We start from the raw sequence: 10,408 nt of genomic DNA, 5'->3' as shown, positions 1-10,408 counted from the left end.
TAACCCTTGAACCTGCGTTGCAACAGGTTCAAAGGTAAAAATTATTCTTGATCAAATATAAAGAGCAATTTTGGCTGGTTAGAAATGTTAAACATACAACTCTTGCGCAACAGATTCAGAAGAGAGCAGCACGCTGTGAAAGTGAACCCCAGCCCTGTGAAAGCTGCACACTGGGATTTTCAGCAGGGCTCCATTTATTCTGAGTGTGCATGGAACACCAAATAAGCATCATTTCACTGAGACGAGGTACCTCTTAATTGTGCTTAGAGCTTGCAAACATATTCCTATATTTTGCCTGTTCTTAAGCATGTCTGACCGCTGAGGAATAGGTTTTCTTTACAGCTCAAGTGGTCTATGAAGGAGCACGTTCTTTTATGGCAGGAGCTCTGAGTGCAGTTAGGATACATAGGGGATTGGTTATCTTACCATCATACATCTTTCCCTTGAGGGTGTGCAAAGGATTAGTAGACTAGCAAGAGCAGACAAAACCTGTTCCATCACCAATTTGCATTGTTTTAAGTGGGATTTATTTATTTTGTCTCCCTCGTTCTGTAGAGTGGGAGTAACTGCTGTTGTGCTCAATGCTGGTTGAGAACGGGCTCAGCTGTGCAGTGATGTCCTGGGACCCAGCTGTGAGGTGGAGCTCCTCTGCTTCACTTCTGAAGGTTGTGGGTGTAATCTCTGGAAGGGCTTTGCTCCTCAGGATCCAAGGCACAAAGCTAAAATGAAAGTTCTTTTTGCACGTTTCATACTGTTCAGACTGCTCAAAATCATGAAGCTTTTGTTGATTTAGGCTGGGTTTGACCGGTGCTGTATTTTGACTTATGTTTAATATTTGAATTATACAATATTAATGCTTTTCATTTATGATTCTAAGTATTCTTGATTGGGATGGGGAAATCTGCCTCTATCAGCACAGATTAGTAAAACTGGAAGCACCTATGGCAGCAGTAATCATCATCCTAGACCTTCTGATTTGTAATTTCCCGTAAGTTTTAGAAAGTGTCGGTTTGGGGAGGATGAAAGAATGAGTGGGGCAGTTCCAAACCTGATGTAGAGAGAGTTTGTTTGCTACCAGTGTGCAAGTCTCTTGGCTCTGGTCTATGGTGCACCTTGCATGTGGGAAGCAAAGCCGTCAATTTAACGCTGTTATGAGGTATGCACTAGATTCCTGCTCAACTACTTTTTTTTTCTTTTTTTTTTGTAAGTGGGTGTTGCCTCATTGCCTCAGAAGAGCTAGAATTATTGACATCAGCTGTGGATTTGTCTCTAGATGCATTTTTATCTCAGACATGTGGTGGAAGAGTAGCAAGGAGACTTGAGACAAAGCAAATTACCTAGGCTAACCTGTATGTGTTAAATGGTAATGACATTTCCTTCTCCACTCTTTCTCCCTGGTATGTAACGTACATGGCTTTTTACCTCTTTAGAACAACAAATTAATGTAAGTTGTACACTTTTCACCTCTAAGGTTGCTTCCTGATGAGTGAAGACTATTGATTAGTTTACTGCTAAGAAGAGAGCTGGGAGTCCTAAGCGACTCTGAGTGGTCAATGTCTCATCTCTGAGTCGCGTAGGTTGGGCTCTAGAGCAAAAGTCTTACTGAATTGATAACTGTGGTGGACCTTTATTCAGTTTGTTTTGAAAGCAGGTGTGAGAAAACAGGTTCACAAGCCCCAGAAGACCCATGGGGTTATGTTCTGTAGTGCAGGCTTGTCTGTGTATGTTATCTATGTTCCTTGTTGTTTCTGAATGAGTGATGCCGTAGTTGATTTCAGTAGGTGCCGTAGGTGATCTCAGTGACTAAAACACACAACCAGTGACATAAGAGAGACTAAAACAGTTGTGGAAACATCACCTATGTCCCAGTTTTGAAAAGGAGGGGCTCAAGGGAAAGCTAGTCAGAATTAACAAAAGCTATTTTCTGGGAGACTGGGATAAATCATTCCACTTTCAGTTCACAAAAATGTTGGTAACTTTTCCCCTCAAGACTAAATTCTGGAGAAAATAAAGACAAATGACATGAAAGAGTCTCTGTAGACTAGCTAGGATCATATGAATTGTGTCAGGTTTGAAATTTCTTGAAAAATGATATTTCAATTTAGTTGGAAATGTCTGAGCAGGGTACGATATAAAATATTCAGGTTTATTAATTTTTGACAGAAGCATCTGCATTTAGTGTGTTTTTTAAGCATGTGATAATCCCGATTTTCTTTAGCTAGTTTTTATAGGTGATAGAAAGCTCGTTTGCTTTTTCTGATTAGATCCATTTTCTGTGCTTATGTGAAGTACAACTAGTCACATTAACTCCTCCTTCAAATATCACACAAACCATTTAAGTGTTTACCCTTTGTACAGACTTGACACTTGAGTGATGAGCATTCACCAAAAGGGAACAAGAAATGGCAAGGGGTGTGTCTTTCCGCTCACTTCCATCTTCGTTACTGACAGTGGGATTTGTGGGCATGTTTCACTTGCCTGCCAGTGAACATATAACCGTGGGGTATCCCAGAATGCTGATTAAAAGCGATTCTTGCTGAGGTTGTGCAACTAGTCCAAGCTGTAAAGAGTGGAGTTAAAGGTCATTACCACCCAAAGCTGGAGTTTAATCACTCTTCTAGGTAACATATAAGAAGCCTTTTCTTTATTGGTCTTGTGAAATCTACTCAAACGCAATAGGCTGTCGAGTGATAAACATGAAACAAACTCTAACCCTTCAGCCTAAATAATGGCCATGACAGTAGTAAAGTTTGGTGCCAGGATTTTGTCATTCTTACTGGGTTAATGCTTTTGAATAAAAGGGATGGATGTTTAATTAAACTGTTTAGATGAGTTAATGAGACTGCTCCTGTCTGTATATTATCAGTGGCTCTGTGGTGCCCAAGAGCAGCTGCACACTTGTTTTATTTTCTGGTATTGCTGCTGTATGAAATTATCTGACTTTTTTTTTTTTTTCCTGTTGAAAATCTATGGCATGTCCCCAGAACTTCCAATGGTTTTAAAGCCAGACCAATCATACTTTTAAGATAACTGTAGATGTTAATGAAATCTGCAGAAGTATGAATTGGCACAAATCATTATGCAGGAACTGGAAGCATTGGATTTATATCTTGCCTTGCAGACTGACAATTTTACATTAGTCTATTTAGGATTAGATATTTTCCCCCAAAAGATTAGTTCTTCTGAGCTCTGACACAAAAACCATTTGGTATTGATCACTTTTATTCCATCTGATGAGTATCATAGATGAAAAATAAAGGAAGCTGTCTTTGCAGTTTTCTCTCCGTCAAAGTAAAACCATTCCTATCTTAAAAGCAGTAAATGCTGGGTATTGCATGTTAAACTCCTGAGACCATCCAGCACACATTCTGCCTAGCTGCATGTCTGTGTTGAAAGTCTGTGGACAGATTAAATTATCAGGTCTTTTCTTTCTTTAAAGGTTAATAATATAATGGAGGCTGCTCAAACATAAAATGGGCAAACACTGTGGATACAGAAGAGCCCAGATCCAGCTGGCAGCAATCAGTGAAGATTTCATGGTATTTAACTCTTGATGAAAATGAGAAGCACCTACTAAAGCTGAGGCTCTGATGACCTTCTGAAGCTCAACCCAAGTTTGTTGGGTCCACACAGAGCTTGGCCTCTGCATCAACTTCTTTAGACTTTCAAATTCAGTCTTGAGACATAATCCAAGAACTGAAGCTTCGAATTCATTTATTCATTAGTTTTCATAGTTTGGCTCTGTTATTCTACCTACGCGTTTATCCCCCCAGAATTGCTGCATTTAACCTCCCCTACTGCCAGGATAAAACGTGGGCAGGAGAGCAAGTCATGACAATTTATGAACAGAGACTTTGGTTATTGACCATTCAAACTGGAAGTGGAAAAAAAAAAAAAAAAGAGAGAAGCAAATCTGTCTTAGTGACTCGTGACTTTAGACTTTGGATCTATGGACTAATAAAAGAGGAAAGAGCTAATGTTCAAAGGGAGCAATATCTGACGTGTAATATTTAGATGAGGAAAGTTTAAAGACCACTTGGAATGCTTGTAGGTGTTATCACAGTGCTGTAACTTGTTGAATCAACCAAATTCCATTTATAGTATAGATAGGCATGAAGATTTGATTTATCAAATCTTTTTATTTGATTAATTTAGCTGAACAAGAGAGCTAGAAATGATTTTTTTTTTGAAGATACCTTTCTACTAATGGCAGAGGAATAAATACATTGGAATGGCTGATATTCCTGTTACAGTCCTTCATATGCTGTGCCTTGGACCTCTTCTGTTCACCTTTGCGTAACGCAAAGGATAAGCCTTGGAGATCAGCTCTTGTTCTGATATTCAGAGGAGGTTTGATCTGATTTGGGGTCCATATCTAATTTAGGAATTCTATAACGTAGAAGCTCTTCCTTCCTTTTAATCTAGAGGTAATTCTATCCATGTTGATAAGGTGCCGTTATAAAACAGTACAGAGTTGGGCTCTAACATCCAACCTTTCATATGCAGCAGACCTTCTGCATAAGCATAGTTACTAGAACAATGCAGATTGCCTATAATTTTCTAAAATCTTTTCTTTCTACCTGTGCTTCATCTCAAGCCTTGGCTGAGTTAATTTTGTCCCAGTTAAAGACCAGGCTGGGTATAAGAAGTGCAAGAGGTGGCTTGTTATGACATAAGGTGTCTGATGCTTTTGTGATTTAATTCAATGGAGTTCATTAGGCCCATGCATTTAAAAGACTGTCTGATGAGTACTGGCATGGCCTTTAATTTCCGAAGTAATTGTACATATTTCTTTAGAACTCTGTTGAAACAGGTCATTGGAGCTAAATTTTAGAAGGCTTTTGAATCCTTCTAGTGTGAAATCATAAAACGAGACATTTCTTTAAACTGTGTATTTCAATTTTAATAAGCCTCTCTTTTTGAAAGTCCTTATTACTGATAAAAGTACTTTTATTTTGATGCCTAAAATTAGGGTCAGATATTTAGGGACATTGAGATGGTTTCAATAGCACATGTGGTTTTTCAGGGTTGTGCAGATAAAGAACAAATTCAATTTTATGCCAATTGAAGCTATTGATCTTGAAAAGGCAGTTTGCTTGAAAGAAAAAAAAAATTGCAATTCAGGGAAGTACATCAAGAAAAAAAAATCAGTGATATTCAAATTCAGGCAATCAAGTACTTCCTGTGGCTAAGTTGTAACCCCTGGGTCATGTTTAGTAAGGGTTTGGAATGAGGTAAGTAAATGCCCTTGACTAACTGATTAATCAGTGTATGATATATGAGTGTGCAATGTGTTTAATGTATGTCTATGGTATTTACACTGCAGTCACTGCAGTAGACTTTTCTTGTTAACTTTTCTTATAAGATTTCAGACCATAACTGGGCCAGATGCCTATTTTTTTTTGTTTGTTTGTTTTCAGCTGCCTATTCAGGACAAGCTTAATCACACATTATTTGGGTTACATCTTCTGTTTTAGACCATGTGGACTATTTCACGTGAACCATGATAAAATGAGACAGTCACAACCAGTAATCCATTTTGGATTTGCTCCTGAGGTCAAATGAAAGACAGGGAGTGATAAAAAAAAATGTTTAAAAAAAAAAAAGTACAACAACAAACAGAAAGGGGAGGAAAGTAACAAATAAGCAGAATGCAAGAGAAGAGAAAATAAATGCATGTTAGCTGTAAGAAGAACAGAAGAACAGCAGCCTATTCCACCTTGGTAGTTTCATGACCCATGACCTTTGTCTGTAGTGGTATTGGACTACCTGTAAATTCTTCATTTGAAGTTTAAAGGTTTAAAAAAAGATAAAAAGATTTGGGTAGAAAAAAAAAATCCAGTAGATGTTTGCAGCAGCTATTGGTAGCCCCTTTCTGCAGGTTGCAACACAGAGGGCACTGAGTGCCATCTACTGCTTCTTCTGGACCTTTTGCTGGTATCTGGAGGTGTGTACTTAGGTTACTGGGGGATCTGGAACTTCCTTGGCTGCTCTGGATGCATTCATTTTCAAAGCAAATTAAGCCAGCCACCATCCTACCTAAAATGTGAATGCACGTGGTGTCTGATGAAGAGCTGAGTTAGGGGAGAATGTCCATTGATTTATCAGACCACGTGTGTTCATTCACTTCTCACTGGAGAATCAAGGTAAATACTTGAGAAAAAAAATGGAAAAAATATAAGTATTGCCTTCATTCTCCCCCATTACCTGCCAGTCTTTTCTGTCCAAGAAGAGAATTTGCACCCTGCCCATAGGAAGCATGATGCAATCTCTTTTGTTAGATGGAGAGAGATGAAGAACAGTAACACTGAGGCAATCTCACACTTCACAGCTAGTGCTACTTGCCCCATCCCTCAGTTAGTGTTATCCCACATACTGTCTACCCATTTACTTTCTTTCCAACCAGAGTGTGCTAAACGATACATGGCTATCTGTAAAATCTGACTGTCCCTGACTTGTGGTATCTACTCAGTCCAAACTGAAAATGTCACTGAAATAAGTAAACCAAAATCCTCTAGTTAATTAGGATTATTTAATTAAATTTTGGTGACAGGCAAAGAAGTTGGAGCCAGCAGAATAAAAAGAGGAATAAGAGGAAAGTGCCATGTCTCAGGTTCGGATGTATGGCCACTTGGTAATGTCGTGGTCTCAGTGTGCCCTTCGGTACCAAGGAAGGACTCCCATCTGTTACAGTGCTGCTGTAGCTCTTGCTCTTCTGAATTTTCTGAATGTCTTGGTTAAAGAGCCAGACACCTTCCACCTTCCAGTCTGTGGTGTTTCAGGCCCCTTGAATTCTTCCTGCCCACATAGCAGCCAGCAGCTGGGCTCAGCTGTCCAGGTTACCATCAACAGTCATTTCAGACCAGTTGGCCTTAGGTAATTTTATCCTGGCTTTTGTTTGTGCTGATTGTGTTTGTGATGCCAAGAAGTCTCTTAGCGCCCTCGTCCATCAGTTTAGGCAGGCAAATATTTCATCCCTTTTATGCCAGATTGTTCAGAAGCAGCTGAGATGGAGTATGTCTTCCTGTGGTTTGCTTTTTTCCCCCTGTCCTGTGATTCCGGGGTTCTTTTCCTTGAGCATGATGCTTAGACCAAAGGCTTCCCAGTCTCGGTGGGAAGTGCTGGAATGGGGGAAGATTTTGCCTAACATCAGGCTCAGTTCCGTCCATCACCCTTGGCAAGATGCAGTTTGACTACTGCTTTTCAGCCAGTATGCTAAGATACTGGGTTCCTTTTTCAGGCTGTTCTGGAGGGATGCATCAGAGAAAAAACATTGTTCTGAGGAGCCAGGAGGATTTTATCAGGGAGCTCTATCCCCTCTGACATGTTCCTTCTGCCTCTGAGCTCACATGTTAGTGTGGTGCACATCCCAGAGCATGATACTCAAATGCTTTCTCCCTCAGTAAAAAATACTGATGTTCTTCCACTGTTAAGTCTTTTGCTGTTGATTATAACAACTTATTTTCCTCTAAGTTTGAAATCACGATAAAGTGAAAGCTAACAAGTCTTTTCCTAGTGTTAAATATTGATATCAATGTGTTCTGAACTGCAAAGTTTTCAGTTGCTGAAATTATGTCCAATTTCCATAGGTAGCCATTAAAATTTTACCTGTATTTTAATATCTAAAACATCATAGTCCAAATTATATTGCTTTTTAAAACCTTTCAAAGGTTTAACTTTTTAAAAGGTCTTAAACCTTCTGGCTTTATAGTAAATTTTGCACATACAAATAGAAAATTAAATGAAGTTAAATGAGGTTTAAGAAAGTTAAATGATTTTTAAATGAAGTTAAACAAGATTTTGGGAGCTAAGTTCCTGATCTGTTTCCAAGTCAATGAGAAAAGAAAGACTCTTGAGTAAGGATAGCAGGGAGACTGAATTGTACTTAAAATGAAAAAGAGATAAAAAGAGAGAAGGGAAGCGATCTTTCCTCTCAAAAGCTTTTCACTTCTATTTGAGCACGTTAGAATTTCAGGTGAATTGCTCTGATCTATGATATTTCCACCTCCAAATGTTAATTACTGTCCTGTTATTCATGCTTTTCATGCAACGAGGTAAGACCTTGGTATGAGTTTGTTCTCATCACAGTGCAGTTTCTCTCAGCATAGGCTAAAATTAAACCTGGGCTGCAGTTTGTGTGCTCCGTTTTTACTGGAAATGGAATCAGTGGCTCCAAATTCCCCTTGAGGATCGGCTGCTCATCTGTCATTGCTAAAGACATCCCTGTGCTCCTGCCAGGAGCTGCTAAAATGAGCAGGGAAATGGGTGGGGGGAGGACGTGGACACTGGGCCTGTATTTCTGTGTAAGCGATGGGCATTAGTTCGCGTGGTGCTAACACGGTGTTTTTGCAACTTCTTGCTGGCTGTGGTGGGGCCTGCCTTTGATGCGGGTTGCTTTGTGCGCGTGCCAGATCTCGAAGCATATTGCTCGTGCTGTGAAGTTTGGTATTTTCTGTTAGGAAGTGGGAGGGAAGTGGATTTGTTTGTCTGATCATTGTAACAGCTAACAGACGGGAAAGAACTTAGCAAATCCAGGCAGGTTGTGCTTTTCAGCTGTGCTGAGCTCTTGAGCCCTCAGTGGTCGCTGCCAAGGCTTTCGCAGTCAGATCTATCATATTCTCTAAAGAAGAGCTGATTTCTCTTCAGAGTGTTTCCTACAAAGTCCTTTCTAGAAGCAATCAGTGCTACAGCAGGTTGGGAAGACGGTTTCTTTTCTCTTGCAGTTTCTGAAAGCTGAATGAGTTCTAGTTTACTTTGAGGAGCTTTCAGACCAAATAACCAAGATAACAGATATTGCTGACCGGAATTGCATTATTTTATTTCCAGGATGATGAAGCACAAAGTCTTGGTACTCTCCATTTGAGTTTGGGATTTTTTGCAAAACGATTTGCCACAGTTGATACAAATCTGATAAGTGCTTTAATTGGCCAGCAGCAGGCTGTGTCTTCAGCTCTGGTCACGTACAAAAAGGGATGGCACTTGAGGCTCTCCTCATGCTGCCTCGAGTACCTTTGAAGTGTGAGGCAGCCATTTCATCCCCAGCAGCGTGCGCTGCCAAGATTCATCCCTTCACTGTGGGACCTCTCTGTCTTCAAGGCCTCTCAGATCTCCCGAGTGTTGCCTGCCCTTTGGCACGCAGCCTGCTCTTTCCTTAACCTTTCCCACCTACACCAGCCATGCCATGGTTTGTCCCAAGGCTGTTCCTTGAGCTTTGCTTCTCTGACTGTGTGTAGCTTTAAATAAATTTTCTGTGACTGCAGTCACAGCATTTCAGTTCAGTCTGTAGCAATCCAGAGAAGGTGCTTGCTGGTAGAAGTATTCAATGGGAAGATGAATTCTTGAAAATATTCATGTAACATCACTGCTTACAGCTGGTAACATCCAGCTTGAAACCTTTCTGGAGGCAGGTACGGCACCCAAGCAGAGCCAATGTCTGTATCACAGGATGTAGTCTGTCCTCTGGTTGCAGGAGCATGCCATAAATGCTATAAATTCTGTAAATGTCAAAGCATCATCATCACTGACAAATGGATCATTAATTAATACTGATGATTATTTGGCAGATCGCTTTGGCCAATTTGTAAAGAATAAAAACCTCCTGGCCACAGTAAGCATTTCCATATGCTGCATATACCCCATAAAAAAGGTTTGTACTGTAGTAACACCTTCTGCTGTGTCCTCCTTTGGATGCAGAGATCCCAAGCTTACTCATCTTTCAGTCCGTGGCATGGAGCACAGATGATTGTTTGACTTCCTCTTGATACGCAGTCACATGCCATACTTCATTTTAAACGCCCACATATTGTAATACCTTTGGTGTAAGTAACATCACTAATTATTTCAGATGGGAGGAATACTTCCAGATGCCACCTTGTTGCCCAAACATAAGGAGAGGTGGTCCCACATGTAAAGGTAGAGCAGAATTATAAAAGGTCATTGACGTCAGCCTCTCAACAAAGCTGGAGGGAGAAGCCAGGGCTCTGGAGATCCTGACAGGTGCTGGAAACGGTGAATCTTTCTTTAGTTCCCGTCTCTTCTGTTTCACTCAAAACTGATGCAGACTGGTGCTTTTAAATGATTTTTTTCAAAAATTTTTGCAAGAAGGCACATTATGAAACACTTCTGCAACACTCAGCTAGATTTCATCTCATTTGCATTCTCTTTATCTCTTAATTTTGCAATATGTGTTTGATTTTTACAAAAAAAAAAACCAACAACAAAACCCCCTCTGATGTTTGTCTGGAGAGGTGAGGTGTATCCAGGTAGTACAGTCGATAGCTTCACTTAGTTCTGTGTAGTCACTGGCATGGTTTATTTTGTTAGTACTAGTTTACTATGTTGTTATTTAGGGAAAAACAAAAAACCGGTATCCATGCTGTTGCTGGGATCTTCCTTTTTCATTTGGGTC

General features: G+C 40.1%; 1 long non-coding RNA gene across 2 annotated transcripts in view; it reads left to right on the top strand.

Moving 5' to 3' along the window:
• The window catches only part of LOC310902499, a 64,070-nt gene that overhangs the window by 141 nt on the left and 53,521 nt on the right, over positions 1–10,408 (top strand). For both annotated transcript variants that reach the window (XR_014586742.1, XR_014586743.1), the window contains exon 2: positions 114–246. This is a non-coding gene — a long non-coding RNA (uncharacterized lncRNA). The remainder of the gene's footprint in view (positions 1–113; positions 247–10,408) is intronic.

Source organism: Anser anser (genome assembly GCF_964211835.1).
Source record: "Anser anser genome assembly, chromosome: 7".
Lineage (NCBI taxonomy): Eukaryota > Metazoa > Chordata > Aves > Anseriformes > Anatidae > Anser > Anser anser.
This window is presented reverse-complemented; position numbering and strand designations above follow the sequence as displayed.